The following is a 22,499-nucleotide window of genomic DNA, read 5'->3' as shown; positions in this document are numbered from 1 at the left end:
GAGCCACGACATCATGAATATCTCACTTTATGGGCTCTGCAAACTCCAAGCTTATTCCTACCCCAGGGCCTTGACACTTGCTGTTCCCTCTGTCTGGAGCACTCACATGGTCTCCTGATGGTCACGTCGCTTGTTCCCTCACCTCTTTCTGACTCTGCTCAAATTTCGCTTCTTCAGAAAGGTGTGCTCCGACCTCCTTATCTAAAGTAATACCTGTCCCTCTCTATTCCCTTGTCACCATGTTGTTTCTTCCTGGTCCTTAGCACTACCTGATGTTATATCAAGTATTGAGTTAATGCCTCATTAGACGCCAAGCTCAGTGGGGGCTGGGATTTTGCCCAGCCAGTGCACTTGATCTCTGGTGCTAGGTCAGGGCCCTGCACATAGGAGGTGTTCAATAAATATTTTTTGGATGCATGAATGGACCATTGAAAGAGTTTTCGAAACTTATTTTGACCACGTAACGGATATAGAGATTCAGACCCAGCAAACACTCACCGGGTATCCCCTTCGCTCCCCGCATTGGGCTCGAGGAATGCAATGATAGAAAAGATGGGATTTTTGTCCTCAAAGAACTGAGGTGCATGGAGGGATGACTAAGCAAACAGAAGCAGTTTGAGCTATGCAGTTTTTAGTTGTCAACCTCTCTGAGCCTCAGTTTGCTTCATCTGTAAAATGGGAGTAATCATTCCTATCTTTTAGGTTTATTGTGGGGATACTAACACGTGTATGGCACCTGGGACACTGTTGGGCACATAGTAGGTCTGGGATCATGTAGGTATAAGTATGTCTATGCCCCAGGCTGGCTTATAGGTAAAGAGAAATGGACACACACACACACACACACACACACACACACACGTAACTGTATGTACTTAACATGTTTTTCTTCCACTGACACTCCGTTTATTTGATCAGCTCTAAAAATTGAAACTGTGTTGGTCAGAGAGGACACCCAACAGCTTCTTAAATTTTTTTTTTTAACGTTTATTCATTTTTGAAAGACAGAGAGAGACAGAGTGCGAATGGGGAAGGGGCAGAGAGAGAGGGAGACACAGAATTCGAAGCGGGCTCTAGGCTCCAAGCTGTCAGCATGGAGCCCGATGCAGGGCTTGAACTCACAGACTGTAAGATCATGACCTGAGCCGAAGTCGGCCACCCAACCGACTGAGCCACCCAGGCGCCCCAACACAAACAGTTTCTATAGCAGTCATCATGTTTCAAGGACTCTTCCAAGGGCTGGATATATGACATTGACTAATTTAAGCCTCAAAACAATCCAGTGACCAGATACCATTATTATTCCACTTGACTGCAGAGGATACTGGGTCTCCATCCAAACATGAAAGATGCTAAACTGAGCTGAACGAAGCATGAGTTCTAGTGCATCAGACGCCCTTCATCTCCTGCTACCCCGTGAGATCTGCCATGTGATGTAATTTGACTTAGGAAACTGGACAAAAAAGCTGAAGACAGGTGACACCATGAGTCTCAGAGAACTGAAACATGTATCATTTCATGTGGAGACGATACATCTTTCTCCTGGAAGATCGTGTGGCAAACTTATGTGCCCCCAAAGAAGGATGAACTATTTTTAGAAAGAAGGCAGCAGAGTCTTTTGGAAATATGCCTGAATCCGGTCATAATTGGGCAAGGGACACAGTGAACTCCAATCTTGGCAGAAGGATCTTTTGGAAATGAAGTCCTGACCAAATCATCCCTCTGTTTAAGACTCTTCAGCACTGGGGTTCCCCGGGTGGCTCAGTTGGTTAAGCATCCGACTTCGGCTCTGGTCATGATTTCATGGTTCGTGAGTTCCAGCCCCATGTTGGGCTCTGTGCTGACAGCTTAGAGCCTGGAGCCTGCTTCGGATTCTGTTTCTGTCTCTCTCTGCCCCTCCCCAGCTTGTGCTTTGTCTCTCTCTCAAAAATAAATAAACATTAAAAAAAAAAAAAAGACTCTTCGACATTGGAAGGAGCCAAAATATCACCAGGGAAAGAACCCTTACAGTGGCTAATCGCTGTCTCTAGAAGGAAGCCAGAACTCTTTCTCTTGGTGAAGGGGCCCTTCCTGAAGGTCTCTGCTCCCTTCCCCACATCCTGCACAATCCTTCCCTTGGTCTAATTGAACTGCCTGTCGTTTCCTGAATGGTCCCTGGTTGGGTTTTTTTGGTTGTTTTATTTTATTATTTTTTTTTTATTTTTTATTTTTAACGTTTATTTATTTTTGAGACAGAGAGAGACAGAGCATGAACGGGGGAGGGTCAGAGAGAGGGAGACACAGAATCCAAAACAGGCTCCAGGCTCTGAGCTGTCAGCACAGAGCCCGACGCGGGGCTCGAACTCACGGACTGCGAGATCATGACCTGAGCCGAAGTCAGCCACTTAACCGACTGAGCCACCCAGGCGCCCCTGGTTGTTTTATTTTAATATATTTGTACCTTTGGTTCACCGGGGAAGCGCCTACATAAGCTTTCAAAACTCAGTTCTGGGGAGGGGTGCCTGGGTGCCTCTGTCGGTTAAGTGTGGGACTCCTGGTTTCCGCTCAGGTCATGATCTCGAGGTTTCATGAGTTTGAGCCCCGCGTCGGGCTCCGCGTTGGGAGCACAAAGCCTGCTTGGGATTCTGTGTGTGTGTCTCTCTCTCTCTGTCCCTCCCCTACTCGCGCTCTCTCTCCCAAAATAAACAAACAAACAAACAAACAAATAAATAAACTTTTTAAAAATAAAAAAAAAACCCTCAGTTCTGGGGAGTCCTTCTATATGAGGCCATATGTGGCCCCCCCCCAAGGTAGAATTAGCCAGTCCTCCTTTGCCCCCATTTGAGGGTTTACAGAGTTCTAGAAACACAGGGGAGTTCTGTTGGGTCCCTTGTCATCTCTGATCAACGTGAGCTGTCTGAGGGCAGGGTCTCCTGTACCCCTCAGTTTCCTGACACCGGCTAGTCCATCAGCTGATATTTCCTGGGCACAAACCAGGAGCCTAGCAGCTAGGTGCTGGGGATGTGACAGAGAAAAGACAGACAGACCCTTGCCCTCAAGAAGCTTAGATTCTTATGAGGGTAGCAAACAGACAATGAACACACAAGACAAGGAGACGATTTTCAGGCCAGAGTTGTGTTATAAAATGACCGCATAGGGTCACGTGATAGAGAGGAACCGCGCGCATGTGTGCGTGTGTGTGTGTGCGCGTGTGTGTGTGTGTGGATGGGGTGCTCAGCTCGAGTGGTCAGGGCAGGCCTTTTGAGGAGCCACATCTGAGATGAGACCTGATGCGGGAAAGGAGGAAGCCGCAGAGATCTGGGAGAAGTGCTTTCCAAGCAGAGGAAGCAGCAAGTGCAAAGGCTCTGAGGCAGGGACACGCTTGGCCTATCTGAGGGGTAGAAGGAAGGCAGTGGGGCTGGAGTGGAGGGGGCGGGAGACTGAGGTTTGTGAGGAAGGCAGGGGCCCCACATGCAGGCCTTACAGGCCACGAAGGAGAACTTGGCCTTTGTTCTGAGCGCAGTAAGGAAAGCTCCAGTAGAGAGCTCACTGCAACAGGAAAAAGGGCCCATCACAGTGAGCTCGAGGCAGAGGCAAAGCCTTGGGTTGTTGGAGACGTCCCGAGGGCCAAGTGGTTGCTGCTTCTCAGATCTGCCACGGCCCAGCCTCCTCAGTGTATATCCAGGGAGGCAGAGGCTATAAATAAACATGGAAAGAGCTGTCTTCAGAATCTCCAAGCTGAGGCAACCTCCAACAGAAAGGTGGACAAGAGAGAGGAAGCCATTCCCCTGTTCCGCTAGTTAGGTTGGGCAAATGTCAAGCATCTGTACAAAGATACCCCAAAATGCAATGATTTGTTTCTCTGTGTGATAATCATCTGGCCTGTTGAGGCTGGTGGGCCCCAGCAAGGTCAGCACAACTGGGGGTCAAGGCCACGTTGTGGGGAATGGACTGCGAAGCAATGACAAATAAATTCAGGGATGACTCTGGCTCTTGTGGGCCCCCGGGGGCCCTGATGACCCCTCCCTCTTCCAGAGAATGCAAAACAGATGAGAAGAACGTTCCCTTTCATCTCCCAGCAGACTGCAGCCAGCTCTGTGCAAACTTGTCCTCGTCCTGCCCTTCCAGTTATGCTGGAGAACTTTTTCAAATACTTTTCAGTTATTGGGAGGATTGTTAATTTCCCAGATTCTTTTTCCCTGCAAGGCGAGGTCGGAGCAGCCTGATGCGCATGGGAGCTGGGAGGCTGCTTCTGAGAGAGGGGGAGGCAAGAGACTGGTGTTTCCTTCGGTTCCATCCTGCTGCCTCTGTCAAGCAGTGTGGTCTCTGCCTGGGGGCAGTGGGCCAGCACGGGGGCCAGAGAAGCCTGGCTGCTGACCACCTGCTCTCCCGGATCTTGGCCTTGGTCCCCTGCTTCTGCTCACAGCGAGGACCTGTGTCACGTCCTGCCTGGAAGAGCGCCTCTCATTGGGTCCCGTCACCTCTGTCTCCTTCCCTGGGGTCTTGAGGGAGCTCTTAGAGTGAGTGATGATAACGATCAAAATCTTACAGTGACATGGCAGTTTGGGGACTGTCTGAAAAGATAAACTTCCAGGGGGGTAATTACAAAGAATCCTTCTGATAGATGCATTGAGCTCTGCCTCCAAAATGCAGCTGAGAAAGCACCTAGAAGGTGCTGTGCCCGCCAAGCATCCCAGATACTGTGGGAGGAGAGTGGGTCCCCAGGGTTTGGGGACACACCTGGGCCTCCCAGACATCGCTGAGAGAGATTTTCCAGGGGTGTGGATTTCCCAGGTGAACAGCCAGAGGACAAGGGTATGTTGGCCTGATTATGTAGTTAGTGTAGAAGCCAGCACTCTGGAGTCATTTCTCCTGTTCCTGGAGGCTGCCCCTGACCTTGGTCACCAGTGAAGTTCCTCACTCGTTCCTACAGCAGCCCAGAGGCCTGCTGGGAATTCGTCCTATTCTTGGCCCCACACAGACAGAAATGAGATGTGGCAAGACTGTCTCAAATAATCTCAAACCCCACACGCCTATAAACATTAACGTGACTGGTTTTTGATGTCCTTAAAAGTAGTTTTTGTGGGTAACTCATGGGAGCTACATTAGTGGTGAGCATAGTGTAACATATGGAGTTGTGAAATCTCTGTGTTGCACGCCTGAAACTAATGTTACATTGTGTGTCAACTATACTTCAATTTTAAAAATACTTTAAGGGGCGCCTGGGTGGCTCAGTTGGTTAAGGGTCTGATTTGGGCTCAGGTCGTGAGCTTACAGCTCACCGGTTCGGGCCCCACGTCAGGTTCTGTGCTGACAGCTCAGAGCCCGGAGCCTGCTTCGGATTCTGTGTCTCCTCTCTCTGCCCTCCCCAACTTGTGCTCTATGTCTCTCAAAAAATAAATAAATGTCAAAAAAAATTTTTTTAAATATGAGTCAAAGTAATAGATAGATAGATAGATAGATAGATAGATAAAGCGATTGATTAAATAAATAAGAGTCAAAGTGTAGTTAAATAAGCCAGCCAGGATCACAGAGCTGGTGCAGACACGAATCAAATCGAATTCAGATGGTCTGACTCCAGCGCCTGGCCTTAACTACTGCAGTGTGATACAATTGTTCAGAATTTCCGGAATGGAAGCAGCAAAATTAAAACAAAAACAAATCTCAGACATAACTTCCAGCTGACTTTAATAAAACCTATGTGGATGGGTGAGGAAAAGTTTTTTCCTCTGAAGTTTTTACCACTTTCAGAGTAGGATTTTATGCATGTCGACCAATTCTTTCTTTTACTGAGATATAATTGACGTACAACAGCATGTTAGTCTTAGGGGTGCTGCATAATGATTTGGTCGTAGGTGTATATATTTAGACATTATTTTTTTTAACCATTTCAAAAACGCCAACAGCACATTTATTCCAAAATGTGGGTGATTTGATTTTTCTTGCTAAGAAAGACAAGGTATGCTCACAGCAAAAAAAAAAAAAAAAAAAAAAGTACATAAAGTGTAAGTAAGAAGATAGGGGCACCTGGGTGGCTCAGTCAGTTAAGCATCCAACTTCGGCTCAGGTCATGATCTCCTGGTCCGTGGTTCGAGCCCGGAGTCAGTCTCTGCGCTGACAGCTCGGACCCTGGAGCCTGCTTCGGATGCTGTGTCTCCCCCTCTCTCTCTGCCTCGCCCCGACTCGCACTCTCTCTCTCTCTCTCTTTCAAAAATAAATAAACATTAAAAAATTCTTTGAAAATATAGAGGATAAAAATCATCCTAAATTCTGTGACCCAGTGATAATCTTTGGTACAGTTTGGCCTTCTGGAGATCCTCGTTATGCATATATATACACATATGTCTTAGTCTCTATGTATGTATCTACCTATATCCATCTGCTTCCATATCGATAAATACAGATCCCCATATCTCTTTAGCAGCTGTGCGGTAGCCCGTTGTGCAGATGTGCATTCTTCAGCTACTCAGTCCCAAATGGATGGGTCTAGATGTTGTATCCGGTTGTCATTTTTTAAATTACAAACAAGCTGTGACAAAAACCCTTAAGCACAAGTCTTCTTGCGTGTGCCCAATTATCTTCTTAGAATGTGTCTATTGGGCTGAGTTTAGAGAAAAATATTTTTTTTTTTAAGGGAGAGAAAGAGAGAGAGAGAGAGACAGGGAGAGGGAATCTTAAGCAGACTCTCACAACCGTGAGATCATGACCTGAGCCAAAATCAAGAGTCAGAGACACTTAATCAACTGAGCCACTGAGGAGCCCCTTCGCATCTTGCTTTTTTTTTTTTTTTTAATTTGAGAGAGAGAGCGAGAGAGAGTGAGAAAGCGCACACACGAACCGGGGAGGGGGCACAGGGAGAAAGAGAGAGAGAGAGAGAGAGAGAGAGAGAGAGAGTCTTAAGCAGGCTCCATGCCCAGCATGGAGCCTGGCCTGGGGTTCGATCCCACAACCATGAGCTCATGACCTGACCATGAGATCTTGACCTGATCAGAAATCGGGAGTCAGACACTCAACTGACTGAGCCACCCAGGCGCCCCTGGAGAAAAATCTTACCCCCTCATGGAGGATATACAGCAGCTCTTGTCCCAGCCAGTCCAGCTGCCGGTTCTCACTTCTCTGCAAACCCAACGGCCCCCCAACTTCTCTGAACAGTGCTTTCATCCTGCTTGGGCCTCATGAGGGCGTAGCACAGCCTGAAATCCCAAAATGGAGCCGTCCTCACTGGCCGCGGCAGGGGTAGCTGGCCGGGGTGGGGGGGGGGGGGGGAGCCTTTGCCTGTCCTCAGCTGGGGGATTTCCAAACCCTGAAATTTCCCTGTTCGGACAGACACAGTAATAGTTTGACTACAGAAACCTTCTGCCATCTGCCCTCTTTCCCATCTGTCAGGGCCGGGCTTGCACGTTATGTTTTTCACTCTGTGATGGGCTAGAACATCCCACCTGAAGAGAGATAAGGAGGTAAAAGGAGTTGGGCCCAGAATTCTGCCAATAGAGCCCGTGAAGGCTTTGCCAAGACAGAGGCCCGGTTCCATGGCCCACTAATTCTTACATTTGCTATACCAGCCAGGCTCGAGGCTGGGAGACCCAGGCTGTGCCCTTGACGAGCTAGCTAGTAGAGGAGGCAGACCCATAAATGGGCTACTGAGAGAGTGATCAGGGTGATGAGAAACCCGCTCTGGGTTTTGTCGGAGGGGGCGTGGGGGACGGGAGGGGCTACTCCGTCTTCTTTAGAGGGGGCAAGACCTCCCACACGGTCTGTTTCTGAAGTCTACTGGCAAATCATTCAGTACAATATTCTCAAGTGTCTACCATTCACCAAATACTCTGCTGGGTGCTGGGGACCGATTTTTGTTATCATAGCAACAGAAGTTTCTGTTATCATCGCAATGGTTTGACAGTGACGTCAGCCTTCCTCTGGCACAACTAAATCACCGGCCACCTAGGAAGGCGGGGACGCTCGGATGCCCTTGGGCTTCGACAGGAGGGACCCAGGAACTAGAGAGCCACAAATCAGTTGTCCCCCAAGTATCCTTTATAGCTGGGTTTTCTGCATTAGGATCCAGGGCCCAACCTGCTCACATCCCTAAATCTTTCTCAGTTGAGAACAGTCCCTATTTTCCTACAGTGCATTGAAGAGATTAAGCTCCTGTTTTGTAGAGCATTCTGCCTTCTGGATTCGTCTGATTGGTTCCCAGTGAGTTTAACTCGTCCTTCTGTCTCCTGGGGAGCCAACAAGCCAAACAAACAAAAAGTCTGTGAGGGGAGAGAAGACAGGAGTTACAGAGTCACAAGCATCACGTAACGGGGATGTCTAGAACATTCCACCAAGTAACCGGAGACATCACGTTCTTTTCAAGAACCCCTGGAACATTTGTTAAAACTGGCCATTTATCTCGCCAAAATGCAGTCTTTGGTTAATGTCAAAAAGCCGGGTTGAATAAATAACATTTTCTGACCACCGTGTAATTCCAGAAGTTAATCGCAAGGATATATAGAAATGAAGGGGCGCCTGGGTGCCACAATCAGTTAAGCGTCAGACTCTTGATTTCAGCTCAGGTCATGAGCTCACAGTTCGGTTCATGAGCTCGAGCCCCACATCGGGCTCTGCACTGACAGCGTGGAGCCTGCTTGGGATTCTCTCTTCTCCTTCTTTCTCTGTTCCTCCCCTGCTTGTGCTCTCGCTCACTCTCTCTCAAAATAAATAAATAAACTTAAAAAAAAAAACCCTCCCTTTAAACAATTCCTGAATAAAAAAGAAGGCAAAATGGCTTTCGAATATACGAGAAATGAACAATAATAAAAACTTGACATAGAATTTACAAGAGGCTTATACGAGATTAAAAAAAAAGGCCGAAAATCAATAAGGCAAACATTCAGCCTACAAAGTTAGTAAGAGAACAGCTGAATAAACCCCAAGAAAGTAGGAAAAAGGAAATGTAACAGATAAGAGCAGAAATCAATGAAATAGAAACAACCACAAAATAGATGTGAATAATGAAGCCAACTCCCGGTTCTTAGAAAAGACTCATAAAACTGGCACATGTCTGGCAGGTCTCATTAGAAAACAAGAAATGGAATCCATAAACCCTTGAAAGGAATTGAAAGGAAACATGACTTCAGACAAAGAATAAATTAAAAATACAGTAAGAGGACATTATGAGCAACTTTTGGCCAATGATTTGAAACTTTATTTTTTTTACTATTATTATTTTTTAATGTTTATTTATTTTTGAGAGGGAGAGTGAGCTGGGGAGGGACAGAGAGAGAGGGACACACAGAATCTGAAGCAGGGGCTCAAACCCACAAACCACGAGATTGTGACCTGAGCCAAAGTCAGACACTTACCCGACTGAGCCACCCAGGTGCCCCAATATTTCGAAATTTTAAATCGATTTTTCCATGTTTGTTCCCACAGGTAATAAATTTGGCTCCAGAAGAAAATTTTAAATGTGAACAATGTTGTAACCATTTCAAAAATTGAATCAGTAGCCACTACACTGTGGAACCGTAGGCTCAAAAGTTGAATTGGTGATCAAACGTCTTCATATCAAAGAAACATCAGAACCATACTTTTTTTTTTTTTAAACTAGGGAGTTTCACCAAACATTGAAGGATTGAATAATTTCATTCTAACACAGAAACTCCACATATGATTTTAAAAATTCCAAGTAAACTAAGAATATAAAGAAACTCTCTTGACTTGATAAAGGATTAAAAAAAAAAAAAGCTACATATTTGTACACCTGCTTTCTTTGGGTATTTTCCTGTTATGTATTTTCCACTTTTTTCCTTTCAAATTTAGATTTTGTGTTTCTATCAAACCTGACAAATACTCACCTTAAAAAAATTTTTTTTGGGAGAGAGAGAGAGAGAGAGAGAGAGAGAGAGAGAATCCCAACTAGGCTCCACGCCCAGTGAAGAGCCCCACGCAAGGTCTCGATCTCATGAACAGTGAGATCATAACCTGAGCCAAAACCAAGAGTCCAGTGCTTAATGGACTGAGCCACCCAGGAGCCCCTCCCCTTTTTGTTGTTGTTGTTGTTGTTGTTGTTGTTGTAAAATGCACGCAACATAAAATTAACCATTCAAAGCGAGCCATCCAGTGGCATTTAGTGCACTCACAATGTTGGGCACCCCTCACCTCTATCTAGTTCCAAAACATTTTATCACCCCAACAGGATATCCCATAGCCATGGCCGTTACTCCACATTCCTCTCATCCCCAGCCCTTGGCAACCACCAGTCTGCTTTCTGTCCCTATGGGTTTACCTGTTCTGGATATTTCATATAAATGTAATCATACACCACGTGACTTTTTTGTCTGTTCTCTTAGGCTACTGTTTTCAGGTCTATCAATGCTGTAGCATATGCCAGTATTTCATTATTTTTTATGGCTGAATTCTATTCCACTGTATACTATAATTTATTTGCCATTCATCCATTGAAGGAAATTTGAATTGTTTCTACCTGTTGGCTATTGTGAGCAGTGCTACAGCATTATTCAGTACACACGAACATGAGTGTACGTGTGTTTATTTGGATACCGATTTTCCATGCTTTGGGGTAGCTCCCTTGGCATGGAATCGCTGAGTCCCAGGGTAATTCTGTGTTTAACTTTTTTTTTTTAATTTTTTTTAACATTTTTTATTTATTTTTGAGACAGAGAGAGACAGAGCATGAACAGGGGAGGGGCAGAGAGAGAGGGAGACACAGAACTGGAAGCAGGCTCCAGGCTCTGAGCCATCAGCCCAGAGCCCAATGCGGGGCTCGAACTCAAGGACCCTGAGATCGTGACCTGAGCCGAAGTCAGATGCTCAACCGACTGAGCCACCCAGGCGCCCTTGTGTTTAACTTTTTGAGGAAATGCAAAGCTATTCTCCACAGTGGCTGAACCACTTTACATCCCCACCAGCAATGTACAATAATTTCAATTTCTTCACATCCACACCAACACTAGCTATTGTCTGTCTTTGATTAGAGACATCTCAGTGGGTGGAAAGTGGTATCTGATTGTCATTTGACTTGCATTTCCCTAATAACTAATGATGTTGAACATCTTTTCATGGGCTTATTGACTGTGTGCATGTCTTCTTTTTTTTTCATTTTTGTATCTTCTTTGGAAAAAATGTCTTTTCAAGTTCTTTGCTCATTATAAAAACTCTGTTATGCGTCTTTTTGTTGTTGAGTTGTGAGAGCTCTTTACATATGTGGATTCTGGACAAAATGGAGTATAGAATGGTACATTCAGAGCTGAGAGACAATAGCTCCATATATATGATTTGCAAGTATTTTCTCCCATTCTGTGGGTTGTCTTTTCACCTTTCATGATAGTGTCCATTGAAATACAAAAGTTTTAAATTTGGATGAAGCTCAGTTTGTCTATTTTATTTGTTGCTTGTGCTTTTGGTGTCATATTTAAGAAGCTATTGCTTAATCCTAAATCATGACAATTTTCTTTTGAGAAGATTTTGCTCTTTAGCTCCTACTCCATCCTCGTACTCTCCTTAACATCCTTCACTTCATGTTTCTTTCTCTCTTTTTATTTTATTTTTTAAAAATCTTTTTAAATATTAATTTATTATTGAGAGACAGATGGAGCATGAGCAGGGGAGGGGCAGAGAGAGGAGACACAGAATCCGAAGCAGGCTCCAGGCTCCGAGCTGTCATCACAGAGCCCGACGCGGGGCTCGAACACACAAACTGCGAGATCATGACCTGAGATGAAGTCGGACGCTCAACCGACTGAGCTACCCAGGCGCCCCTCTCTCTTTTTATTTTAGAGAGAGACTGCACGTGCAAACAGGAGAGAGGGGCAGAGGGAGAAAGAGAGAGAGAGAGAATCTTAAGCAGGCTTCATGCTGAGCAGGGCTTGATCCCACAACAACCCTGGGATCATGACCTGAGCCAAAATCAAGAGTCAGTTGCTCAACCGACTGAGCCAGTCAGGCGTCCCTCTTTGTCTCTTTTTCACCATCCTTTACACCAGCCTCTCTACTCTCCTTCACACAATCTCCAAGTTCAACCAAAACATCCAGAGACTGGGACTCTTGGCTGGCTCAGTCAGTAGAGCATGTGACTCTGGATCTTAGGGTCATGAGTTTGAGCCCCATGTTGAGTGTAGAGATTACATAAATAAATAAATACAGCTTTAAAAAAAAACATCCAGAGACTGGCTTGCTGCTTCCCACAGTCTCCCCAACTTCACACAAAGGTTTGATTTCAATGCCATGGATTTGTTTCTACGTAAGTCTCCACCACTTCCTTCTTTTTAGTTTATACAATAGAAGCATAACGACACAGTGCCTTGCCAGCTCCTACAAAAGATCTTTGCCATTGCTTGATGTGTCAGATAACGTGAACTGACCAAGCCAGTGTGGTCAAGCCAACCCCTAGCTTTGTTTTGGTAGATATGGGCGACTGTTAAAAGTTTGTGGTAGATGAGGATGTGCTACTTGCTTTTCCCATCCAAATTCTGCCACGTATACAGAGACACTTAATAAACAAATAGTTATTGGCAAGTAGGTACAATGTAGTTCTATATGCTAATGAAGCCTCAACTGTGTCCTTTCAGGTGCTCTAGCCATCACCTTGCATAGAGTGTGCACTAAAGGTGGATACGACACCACCCCAGAGGCAAGGTTGTACTACTTTTAGGGTTGGTATCAGGCAAATCGAAATTCTCATCATTGCTTGGGTACAGGGCATTTTAGGGCTCCGTTCTCAGGCATCATCCCTAACTGTGCAGCTTATAGGACTTGCTAAACTTCTATATCCTATTTATACAAGGATAAGAAGTATCTTTCAAATAAGTTAACATACCTTGAGTACCTTTTTTTTTTAATTTTTTTAACGTTTATTTATTTTTGAGACAGAGAGAGACAGAGCATGAATGGGGGAGGGTCAGAGAGAGGGAGACACAGAATCCGAAACAGGCTCCAGGCTCCGAGCTGTCAGCACAGAGCCCGACGCGGGGCTCGAACTCACAGACCGTGAGATCATGACCTGAGCCGAAGTCGGCCGCTCAACCGACTGAGCCACCCAGGCGCCCCTACCTTGAGTACCTTTAATTTAGCCACGAGAGTCTTTGACTAACAGTCGTTATGCTACTTAGCAATTTGTTAATTTCATTAGTGAAAACCAATTCCTTCTCTTCAATTTGTTAATTAGCAAGTCTGACATGTTGGTCTAGATACAGATAGCAGAAGTGGTCCCTGCCTCTGCAATGTGTCTCCCAACACAATGCCAAAGTGACCACTCTGATAGGCTCAGACACGTTATCTGTGGTGAAGTATTTTAGAGTAATCACAGACATTATGATAAGCATTTTTAAGAAATCTTATAATGAGAGTGTGTTGGTGGTAAACTCAGTTTTTGTCTCAAAGTGTCCTTGTTTTGCTCCCATTATGGAAGGATTGTTTTACTGGAAATACAATTTTAGGTTGGCTTTTTTTTTTTTCCTTTTCATGATTTTGTAGGTAGCTTAAGACTTCTGGTTTGCTGTTAAGAAATCAGGCATCATTGTTCCTCTGTAGGTCATCTGTTTCTTTATACATTGGCTCTGAAGTCATCTTGTCTTTTTTTTTAATGTTTATTTATTTACTTTTGAGAGACAGCACAAGCAGGGGAGAGGCAGAGAGAGAGAGGGAGACAGAATCTGAAACAGGCTCCAGGCTCTGAGGTGTCAGCACAGAGCCCAATGTGGGGGCTCAAACCCACGAACCGCAAGATCACGACCAGAGTCAAACTTGGTCGCTCAACAAACTGAACCACCCAGGTGCCGGAAGCCATCTTGTCTTTGTTGCTGCATAGAGCCTCTAGCAAGCACAAATAGGACATAAAGTACAATCCAATTGCCCAAGTGAAAGCTCCATTTTGGCCCTGTGGGATTTCCACAGATTAAGTTAATCAAAGAACTCATGATCAGGGATTTGTAAGCATACAAGAAATTGAGGCAATTCGAGTTAGAGTCAGGAAAACAGCAACCATAAAAACATGTAGACTCTTAAGGACTGCAGATATTGGGAATTGATATATAATTTCAGATTAGGATTCTACATAAAACTATTTATAATACATTTAAAGAAATAAAGGATGGAGCACCTGGAGCTCAGTTGGTTAAGTTTCCGACTTTGGCTCAGGTTACCATCTCAGGGTTTGTGAGTTTGAGCCCCACAATGAGCTCTGTGCTTGGAGCCTGGAGCCTGCTTTGGATTCTGCATCTCCGTCTCTCTCTGCCTCTCCCCTGCTTGTGCTGTCTCTCTCTGTCTCTGTCTCTCTCTCAAAAAATAAATAATTTTTTAAAAAAATCTCTTAAAAGAGAGCTGCCTGGGTAGCTCAGTAGGTTGGGTGTCCAACTTTGGCTCAGGTCATCATCTCATGGTTCGTGGGCTCGTGTCCTGCATCTGCCTCTGTGCTAACAGCTCAATTCCTGGAGCCTGCTTCAATTCTGTGTCTCCCTCTCTCTCTCTGCTCCTGCTCCACTCATGCTCTGTCTGTCTGTCTCTCTCTCTCAAAAATGAATAAACATTAGGGGTGCCTGGGTGGCTCAGTCGGTTAAGCGTCCGACTTCAGCTCAGGTCACGATCTCACGGTCCGTGAGTTTGAGCCCCGCGTCGGGCTCTGGGCTGATGGCTCAGAGCCTGGAGTCTGCTTCCGATTCTGTGTCTCCCTCTCTCTCTGCCCCTCCCCCGTTCATCCTCTGTCTCTCTCTGTCTCAAAAAAAAAAAAGTTAAAAAAAAATAAAATCTCTAGAAAGAAAGAAAGAAGAAAAAAGAAAGGATACATGCGCGCGCACACACACACACAATGAACAACCAACAGGAGACTGTAAGTAATAATGAACAGGTAGATTGGAAAAAAAAAATAAAATTTAAAATGAAAAATATATTGGAATCCAACATGCACTGAATGGATTAAGCAGCATATTAGATACAACTGAAGAGAGAATTAGTGCATTGAAATTTACCTCAAGAAATTTCCCACAATAAACCACAGAAAGACAAGAGGATAAAAAAAAAATACTTGAAAGAGGAGTTGAGAGATATGGAAATAAAATAGAAAGTTCTGTTCAGAGTCTCAAAAGGAAAGAATAGAGAGTGCAAAGAAGAGGCACAGTTTGAGAAGATAATAGCAGTAAAAATTGCAGAACTGATTAAAAAGAGATGAATTCATAGATTCAAGAAATACAATGGAAGCATTTTACATCTGTTTAACAAAAAAAGACTTTCATTCCATTAGTAACAACAATAAAAACCTACGTAGAATTAAAATATATTTTAAAAACTGGCCTAGCAAAGGGCAGTGGGTGTAAGGAAGTCCCGATGAACCAAATTACAGAAAATAATGGTTTCTTCATAGGAGAGTGGGTACCTGTATCAGCTTCTTTCTCTGAGGCAGGCGCCTGGTCAAGAGATAAGTGTGTTTTCCACTGATCAGGATAAATTACCTGATCTTTGGATGATATCCAGTTCAAAATATTTTCTAAATTTTTGTGACTTCCTCTTTGACCTAAGAATTATTTCGAAGTGTGTTGCTTAATTTCCAAATTTGGAGATTTTCTAGGTACCTTTTTGTTATTGATTTCTAATTTAAGTCCATTTTAGTCAGAGTCCCTACTCTGTATGTTTCCAATCCTTTTACATTTATTGAGACATGATTTGTGCCCCCAGCATAAAGATAGCTTGGTTAATGTTCCATGTGCACTTGAAAAAAATGTATATTTTAGTTTGTGAATGTGGTGTTTTGTGTCAATTAGATTGCACAGGTTGATACTGTTGTTCAAATCTAGTGTATCCTTACTGATCTTTTCTACTTGTTCTATCAATACTGAGAATGAAATATCAAAATCCCCAACTCTAACTGTGTAGTTTTTCTAACTTCCTTTTAGTTTTTATCAATATTTATCAACATTTGTGGGGTGCAACTAAAGCAATTCTTAGAGGAAAATTTATAGCTTATAGCTATATGGCTTATAAAGGAAAACTGAAATGCTGATATTAGAAAAGGAAAAAAGATGTTTTAAAAATTGATAACCTGGGGCGCCTGGTTGGCTCAGTCACTTGAGCATCTGACTTTTGACTTAGGCTCGGGTCATGATCCCATGGTTCATGAGTTCAAGCCCTGTGTCAGGCTCTGTGATGACAGCTCAGAGCCTGCTTGGGATTCTCTCTCTTTCCGTCTCTCTCTGCCCCTCCCCCACTTGTGCTCGCTCCCTTCCTCTCTCTCTCTCTTTCTCTCTCTCTCTCTCAAAAAATAAATAAACTTTTAAAAATTATCAAAATCAATAATCTAGGGGTGCCTGGGTGGCTCAGTTGGTTTAAGTATCAGACTCTTGATTTCGGCTCAGGTCATGATCCCACGTTCATGAGATTGAGCCCTGCATTGGACTCTGTGCTGGTGGTGCAGAGCCTGCTTGGGATTCTTTTGTTCCCTCTCTCTTTTTCTCTGCCCCTCCCCCACTAGCACGCACGTGCACACACATGCCCTCTCTCTCTCTCTCAAAATAAATATTTAAAAACCCCCAATAATCTAAGCTTCCACTTTAAGAATTTAAAAAAATATGAGCAAATTAAACCCAAGTATGTGAAGGAAGAAAATAATAAAGATAAAATAGAAAAAAAATAAAAAGAAAACACACAAGTGATTAAAAAAAATCTACAAAAGCTGGGAGTTGGTTCTTTTAATGGATAATAAAGTTTAGGACTCAATATTGAATAACAATAGCTTATAATTAAAGAGAGGTAAATTGATGTTAAAGAATTCTAAGTTCCTTGAATTGTTCAGGAGGGAGTAGAATAAGATATTGCTTAATTTTAGGCTTTGTAAATTATACGTGCATGGTATAATTTTAAAGATCATCCCTAAAAAGAAACTGAGTGTACAAATTTCAGAGAATACGTGAAATAGAAAATACAAATAGAAAAAAGGAATAGGAAAACAAAGAAATATTCAGTCATTAAAAAAAAAAAAAAAAAAAAAGAGCCAGGAAAGAAAAACAAAGAAGCATCAAAAAGAAAATGCAATGAGGAAAAAGATTGTAGAAATAAGCCCAGATATACCAATAATCACAGAATTAGAATAAACTCACCAGGTAAAGACAGAAATTTTCAAAATGGATTAATCACCTCCCCCCTTCCTGCTGTCTAAGAGATGTATTCAATCTAAAAGGGTATAGAAAGCTTAAAAAGATGAAAAAAGTGTGACAAAATAAAACTGTTTTAATTATATTAACATCAGATAAAATATTTGTTAAAGAAAAGCCATTACTAAGAATAGAGAGAGTACCCAGATAGTTATAAATATTTAATTTACCAGGAAGTCAATTCAAAATGTACATGCATCTTATAAGATAGCCTTAAAAATGAGTAAAGCAGAAATTGATAGAACAATAAGAACTTGACAAGTCCATCACCATTGTGGAAGATGCTAGCACACTTCTCTTTATCACTGACAGATCAAGCAGAAAAACCCTGTAAGGATGTAAAAGATTTGAAATATAGTTAGCAAGTATGATTGAATGTTAATTTATCGAATTTTTTGAACAGGAATTGGAGGACACACATTCGTTTCAAGCTTCTTTGGAACATTTGTGAAAATTAACCATATGTCACCAAGCAAGCCTCAACAAATATCAACAACTAAAATTACACAGATCACCTTCTGTGATTATATTGCATATGTTATAAACAGACAGCAGAAAGATAATAAGTTATTAATGTATTCGGAAATTAAGATACTTACTTTCATTCAATCGGTTAGTCAAAGATGAAATTTCAACATTAAACTGAAAGATAATATAAAAATATCACACATCAAAATTGTGGCATGCAGTTAAAATAGTATTTAGAACAAAATTTATGGCCTTAAGTTCATATATTGGGAAATAAGAAAGACTAAAAATTAATGATTTACTCATCTCAAGAAGTTAGTAAAAAATGCAGCAAAACCAACCCAAAGAAAGAGAAGGAAGGAAATAATAAAGGGTAGAAGTTAGTGAAAGCTAGAACAAACATACAGTAGAAGAGATCTACCAAGGAAACAATTAAGTGTTTACAAATACTAACGAATTTGGGGCGCCTGGCTGGCTTAGTCCGTAGAGCACACAACTCTTATTCCCAGAGTCTTAAGTTCAAGCCCCACATTGGGCTTGGAGCTACTTAAAACAATGACAAAAAAAAAATTACTAATGAACTCTTAACTATAGAGAACAAACTGATGGTTACTATAGGGGAGGTGTGGGGGGGGAGGGGGTGAAATAGGTGATGGGGATTAAGGAGCACACTTTTGAAGAGCACTGGGTGTGGTATAAAAGGGATGAATTACTATAGTGTATACCTGAAACTAATATAGCACTGTACGTTAACTAACTGGAATTAAAACAAAAATTTTTAATAATAAAATATTAATGAACTTGACATACTTCTGCTGAGATTGATCAAGAGAAAGAGGGGAGGTACAAATAATATAATATCAGGAATGGAAGTAGGGGGATACAACTTCCAGGCTGCAGGTAGCCATAAGATAATAATGGGATGTCGTGAACAAATTTGTACCAATATTTTTGTAATTTTATACCGGACACATTCCTAGAAAAAATAGATCATGCTAATATTGACTCAAGAAGATGCAAAAAACACAAATAGTCCTATAATCATTAAAGACATTGAATGAATAGCATATCAGCTGGGGTCTACTCAGGGAATAAAAATCACACATTATTTGAGCAGAGAGAATTTAAAAGAAACAACTATTAACTGGGTATAAAGGTATTAACTAGGTAACTGAGAGGGTAAAGAGATCCTCCTAAGATATGGAGGAAGCAACCTCAGGACGCAGCTGCCACCCCTAGGGTTGGGAAAACAACGGGAAGATGTTGGAATTATTAACATTTGGTGACTTAGAGGAAGAGCCTCATAAAAGTGAAACTCAGACCTCTAATGAGGAGGTACCTTCCGGCCGGAGCAGATGTCGCTCAGCTTGGAGGAGGAATCCAACAGGGTTGGAATTCAGACTTCCTAGGAGGGAACCCCGGGCTGGCTGGTGCTGGTATCTCTGGGCTGTGCGTGAGGAGCGTGAAGAGGGTGGTTCTGCAGGTGTTGGAGAGACTTCACACTGGGCTCAGCTGCCCTTCCAGGACTCGTTGGGTGACTCCCACAGGAAAAGCAAGCTGATGGGAATTAAGAAGCAGATGAAAAGTAGCCAGCCACTTCCCCCCCCCCGCCCCCCACACACTTTTTTTTTCCCCTCCCCAGGCCTCCTACTGTTCCCCTAGCGTCCCCTACTGGCAGAGTCTAACATGGCACCAGCTGACCAAGCTATAATACGGTTTGGAGTCCTAGGTCCCCTATCACAAAGCTGAGTATAGAAGTGTGGGTTTAGAGTTAAGAGACAATGCTTTCTCCCAGAAGTGGCATAGTCCTTCTTGTTGGCTTCTTAGCATTCACAGTCACTATTATACGTACATTTGACCTTCACGCAACAAGAACACAACTCTATGTTTCCATTTAACATGATGCAACTATCTCTCATGCAAATAAAGACATTCTCCTCAGTCTCTCCCCAAAATGGGAAGATACAAAGTTCCAATGGGCTGAATTCATCTCTGGTCAATGTTAACAACTTCTCAAATCCAGATCCGGGCAATGTCCCACCTGAATATCGTTACCTAAATACGAAATTGGAAAGTTACCCTCCAATAAAGGTTAAATAAAATAGTAATGGGAAGGAGGAGGGAGAAGAGAAAATGGTTAATATACACAAACACACATACCCATGATAGAGCAAGCAAGGAAGAAAAGATTCACCGTTGATTCATTCTTTGTTACTGGTCATGAGGCTGTGGTTGACATTTGTAATTCCTTCCTTCACTCCTCATGCTACATATCCTTTGTTCTCAACCGGTTAGAGTTCTTTACCTGATGAGGTGCCCTGAATCTTCATTTCTGAAGCCTCTGAATTCTCAGTGCTCCTGCCTTTTGGAATGCTATAGTTTTCCATTCATTTTTATGATGGGACACAGAAGTACCTGAGGGGCATCCTAGAACATCCTCTGGGTTTAAGATATAGTCCCCTCCATGTCCACTGTGTAGCACCAAACAAATTTCACCTTGTAATCAAGATCAATCACCCCGAGCAGTAGAGTAACACTTTTTTCTCCTTTTGGTTTCATGGCAATCAGACTGAAAATGTCTGGTAGCAGTCTCAACTTCCAATAATGGAACTGTAGTTGTGCCCTCTTGTAGAATCTTTCCTCTCTTAGGAAACAAGGCTTCCAAACCTGCAGAGCTCAGAGTTGTGGGGAGGGAAGTAAAAACTCTTCAAGCAGGCTATTAGGGATAATAGCGAGAGGACGCATTCCTATTTCTATCCCTTAATTCCTGGTGATGAGAAAGGACGATTCATAGGTTGCTAACCCAAAGCACAAAACACACCCTGTAAGACAGAATTCCATCTTTTTAAGCTCTTCTTCTGCCTGGAAGCCTGGAAGATTTTCTCTTTATTCTCTGAGATTATGCATTTTATGGATGTGCCCTCATGTGCAACTTTCTCATCAATCTAGACAGAACTCAGCGAGGCTTCCAATCGGTTGATAGACATATTTTCCTCAGCTCAGGAAAATTTTCTTCTAGTGTTCAGTTATGACTTATTTCCCATCTGTTCATGCTTGTCTCCATCTGGAGCAGCTATTTGTTCATTAGAGCTCCTGGTTTTGTTCACCACATCTCTTTTCCCTCATAAATTACATTAAACAGTCTTTCTTCTCCATGTTGTTGAGGTGTTTCCTGCATTGTCACCTTCAGGGTCACTAATTGGGTCTCAGTAATCTTTAATTTACCTGCTGAAGTTTTGAGTTGAAAATCATGTTCTATGCTCCAAGAAGCTGTGTGTGTGTGTGTGTGTGTGTGCACATGTGCGTGTGCACACTGCGCTTGGATTTTAGATCTCATTTTTAAACTAAGCAGTTCTGTTTCACTAAGCATATTAGTTCTCAGTTCCTTCTGAAACAAATAACCACAAAGTGACAATAACACAACATGAATGTATTATCTTATAATTCTGGAGGTCAGAACACTAAAATCCATTTCATTGGGCTAAAATCAAGGTGTCTGTTTCCTTCTGGAGGCTTCCAGGGGAGAATCCACTTCCTCGCCTTTCTAGCCTCTCCAGGCCACCTGCATTCCTTGGCTCACAGCCCCTTCCTCTATCTTCAAAGCACTTCACTCTAATCTCTGTTGCTGTTGTCACATCTCTTTCTGACTCTGACCCTCTCACCTCCCTCTTACAAAGACCCTTGTAAATACACTGGGCCCTTCTGGATAATCCATGATAATCTTCCCATCTTAACATCCTTAGCATAATCACATCTGCAAAGTCCCTTTGGCTATACGAGGTAACATATTGAAAGGTGTTGAGATTGGGATGTGAATGTCTTTGGAGGGTGGGTCATTATTCAGCCTACCACAATAGGCATGTGTTCTAATTACTCAACTGGATGTTCCTCCCTCTGACTGCAGAGATGGCTCAGTTATCTTCCTCGGTCAGCCCACTGGGACTCAGGTATGACTGTTGGAATATTCTCAAGGGTAGGAGTCCAGCAAGTGGTGAAAAGCAGAGGCGTTGTGCACCGTGGCTCAGGGGTGGAGTCTGGCACTAAGCCCACCTCCCAGAAATTCCAGGAGGAAGCCTCTTGACAAGTGTCTCCCAGCCTTGAGTCAGAGCAGGCGCTCAGAGCATTGAAAATTCTCAATATGCTTCTTTAAAGTCATTGTTCTACTGTTCTTTAAGATCACTTAATCTGCAGTGACTTCGTGCATTGATTTTGTGGGCTTCGTGTATTAGCATTAGATTTCTTTGTAGGTTTTGGGAACTCTGGTTTGCAGATATTTTGGAAGGAAACTTTTGCTTTTGTATCTCTCTCTTTTTTTCTCCCCTCTTCTCTCCCTTGCCCTGATTGCTCTTCCTGGTCAGCATTTTTCCATTGCTGGGTCTTTCAGGCCCCCGGTCTTGATCCCATTTCACAGTGGTAGTTCAAGTGGTTACTATTCTGCTGTTACATTGGGCTATGACTGATCCAGTTACAGAGCAGTGGGAGGTTGGCAGAGGCCCTTGTCACATGGCTGTGCTCTTATAACCCCAGGCTTCCTCATCTTCTTCTCACAAGTAGGGGACAATCCGCCCAAGATCCAAGACTGCAAACTGAGCCTGGGCCCTGTCCTCCATTTTGTGAGCAGCCCTTGGGGGCAAATCAGCTCGTTTCTTGATTGAATTTCCCTCGGTGCATCTAAGCATCGCTGGTTTTCTCTTCTCCATCTATTTTCGGTCTTTCAAATTTCTTTGTTTTCTATCACTTCCCTTCCTTTCTCTTCCTAAGCATGGGTTCATTCATTTTTTATTCTTTACTATCATCTTGGAGGAGTCTTCATAGAGGAATGGGCTGCATGCATGTGGTCACCTTATCAACTTCAACTGGATGTCTGAACTATCATTTAAAACTCTATTCTTCATATATTTTGGTTCAGAAAAT

The sequence above is a fragment of the Neofelis nebulosa genome, chromosome 8, assembly GCF_028018385.1.
Source record: "Neofelis nebulosa isolate mNeoNeb1 chromosome 8, mNeoNeb1.pri, whole genome shotgun sequence".
In the NCBI taxonomy this organism is placed as follows: Eukaryota; Metazoa; Chordata; class Mammalia; order Carnivora; family Felidae; genus Neofelis; species Neofelis nebulosa.
This window is presented reverse-complemented; position numbering follows the sequence as displayed.